Here is a 3,479-nt window from a genome sequence, read left to right as displayed (position 1 = left end):
AGGAAGGAAAGGGATCCTGAAGACCCTGGCTGCTTCTGGGGAATATTAGCCAAGGGAACCCAGGGAACACACATTCCTTGCTAGTTGGACAGTACTGATTTAGGCAAATAATGACTAGAATGACACCAATCTATTATTATTATCTATATTTGGTTTGTTTTTTGTTTTTTTTTTTCCTGAATCCAGTCATTTTAACTTTGACTGTGCATCACCTCATACTTAAAAGGAGTATCGAGACACTTATTTGGAAGCAAAGCAGTAACATTAAGTTAACTGATAGATAGATACAACCATATCTAGTTGGGGTTTTTTGACAGATGCTTTTAATTGCTTTACACCTTTACTTTAGTGTTTATAATATCACACATTTTAAGACAGTGTAGCCCAGGTGTACAAAGGGTATGTACCCCCCTCTCCAAATTGAAGGGGATTGTCACTAGGTAGAGGTGCTGTGGGAGGGAACTGTCAACCGCAGTTTCCTCCCCTCAGTTCCTTATCGAGTCAAACCAGGACTCAACTGTTTAAATGTATATATGTTTATTAATTAATAAACTTAAGTTATACACACACACACAAGTGTGCATGTGTGTATTTAATGATACAGGACTATATTATATACTGACTTATACCTCTTATAGAGCTTCAACCCACACAGGTAAGTAACAGATCTGGAACACATAAGTATAGGTAAACACAAGTAAATACAACATGAATGAACTCAACATAGATAACATGGATAAATGTCAACCTAGATAAACACAATTAACTATTTACAGTCCATGGAAGACCATTTTCAAGTATGCAGTGGAAATCAAAGATAAGAAGATAAGAATACACTTGTACTCATAAAACAGCAAAAGCTTAAATGACAAAATATAAGGCACAGATGACAAAATATGAGGTGCTTGCTCATCCTTCCAGGTATTGTGGGTGCTACTATGATAGGGTCTCCCCATTCAATGAGGGGAAACCTGGCCACAGCTCTTCCAGGGGAAAAGCAGATGACACCCCAGGCCCCTCCAACCCCTTGTGGGCTAGGATGGGACCCCCTACTGTGCAGTGCTCCGTTCCTGGCTTAACTGCAGAGGCAGGAGCTCAGTGCAGCACCAGAGGGAGCTATGGCAGTGCTCGCCCCCACCCACCCAGTTGACACTGTGCACCATGAATATCTGAACCCACTAGCAAAGGTTTCCTGTACTACATGTCTAAAATAAATGAATTATTATATTTGATGTTTAACATAATATATGTATTTATTTGCCTTGAAGCACATCTTTTCACAGTTCAGTCCTTTAAAAATTAGCATAGTAGTCATGTCACTTCATTTATTGTAGCAGGACAAGGTTCACTAGTTGTCAGATCCCACTTTTTGTGTCATTTAAGCTATTTGTTCAGAGCCAGTTACAGTGGCTAGCTAAAAGCAACCAGAGAATTCTTCTTTTTTTTCAGTTTTCATTAATTCAACAAGAATTGCCTTCCCTTACTTACAGAGTTTTTCCAGCTTATTTGGCTTACTTGTGAATTCTGTTATGGGATTTGGTAGGTATCTGTATTGCTTTAAATTCATTTAGTAAACCCCAAGAGGGTTTCAGGAGCAAAGCTTCTTAGCAGAGGATTGCAGACTTATTGATGAGAAAAAGTTTAGCTTCTTCTCACATCACCTCTAGTCCAATGCAATTCAGTTCCTCAAAGATGTTTGACTTGTTTATTGGACTAATTAATACCAAGCAATATGTTTTTGTAATTGTCTGTGCACATCATTTTCCTAAATGATATTATGAACTATGCATTATATGCTGTATATGCACATACTTTACAGTCTGTATAGTAACCTCTGGATTCTCAAAAATAATTACATTGCATGAGATGCTTAAAGCATAACAGTTTTTAACATGTAAATTAGTTGCCTCTTTAAATCAATAGTTTACAAGCTATTTAGCCATGGCCATTATTATGGGAAGTATCCTTTCACCAGGGAACCTGCAGGGACTAACACTTTATCAAAGTCAACATTTATGTATTTTTGTATTAAATCCAGAAAAAGCTCGCTTAAAAATCATAAGACAAAGAATTGGCTGTCCAGCTATTGATTAAATGTTATTGAAACAGGACTGGAAAGGACCACCTTAGCCATCAAGACCAATCCCCTACACCAGGTCAAAGGCAACTATGCAATAGGCATCTGATACAAAGAGGTGCACAGGAATATCTACTCCAGTTCCTCCTGCATGCTGTAGCTATAAAGCCCCCTAATATTGGGTGACAATATTATGTTCTTGGTCCAAAATTTAGGCCCTCCAATGTGCCGTAAGAAGACAGCAAGACAGACTAAGGACACCATTGACCTTGGGCTCTGCAGTAGCAGGTGTTTTTTAAGGAGACTTGTTTATTTGACCAGAAGGCTCAAAACGAAGAATTTCACCATAATCCTGGAATGGAATATTTCACTTTAACAACTGTCTTTACACCATTTCCATATTATAAGTATTTCAAAACAGTGCTTTGAGGTAAGGAAATAATACATCTTCAGTCCTTTGCTAAGAAGCTTTGCTCCATTTTTCCCACCCTTGCTTTTAAGGAATATGTGGTAGACCAGGAAAAGGAACCTACACCTTTTTAGTCCAAGTTTAGTTTCTTGGTCCTGCTTTTTGATAACAGCTATGTAGACCTTGGTGGGTACTCAAGAGAGGGTTAGGCTAAAACATGCATAATGTACTAGTTCTTCTGAAAAAGAAACATAACCACTGACAGTTAAAATTTGGAGATAGAATTTAAAGACATAATCTTTATCTGTGGAAACTCTTTGAAGCAAACTAGAGACATACTAGATAAAGACCTTTATTTGATTTGAATACAATATGAAAAAGCAGCCATTCACTAAAATGGTACCCAAAAACTAGTGCAATTGTTCTTGCTTTTTCTTTAATTAAAGGTGAATGCATCAGGTTGCATGTTTCAGCTTCACAAATGATGTCTTAAGATAGGAGATATGGTTAAAGGCACAAGATGGTCTCATTTAGCATGTCTGTACCAGTAACCTAACTAGGGAAGGGTCATTTGGGCACCAGTTTAGAGAGGGTTCCAGGAATACAAGCCCCTGTGGAGTCCATGCTGGCACCATTGTGAGAGGAAGCAACTCTTCAGCACTCAATGCCTTCCCTCCAGGGTACCAAAATCCATAGTTAGGTCTCTGCTTTGTACCCAGATCCTGTTAAGCTTGAGTTTGATTTGAAGACTGTTTTGAAAGTAAGCATGGTGATTACTAGAAACAGCTATAAATACATTTCCTGAGACCCACTTTTGTTATGTTGAGCCAGAAGACGAAACACATTTCAAATAATTATTGAAAAATCCCATGCACTCTTCCTTTAGTTCACTATCATTATTGAACATTTCCTTATTACTACAATCACTAGCACAACCACCGTTGTTATTACTAGGTTGTTTGTCACAGGTGTTTGTGTCTTGAGAAATTTCTT

The sequence above is a fragment of the Alligator sinensis genome, unplaced genomic scaffold (assembly GCF_000455745.1).
Source record: "Alligator sinensis unplaced genomic scaffold, ASM45574v1 scaffold236_1, whole genome shotgun sequence".
Taxonomy (NCBI): Eukaryota; Metazoa; Chordata; order Crocodylia; family Alligatoridae; genus Alligator; species Alligator sinensis.
Note: the sequence above shows the minus strand (reverse complement) of the source record.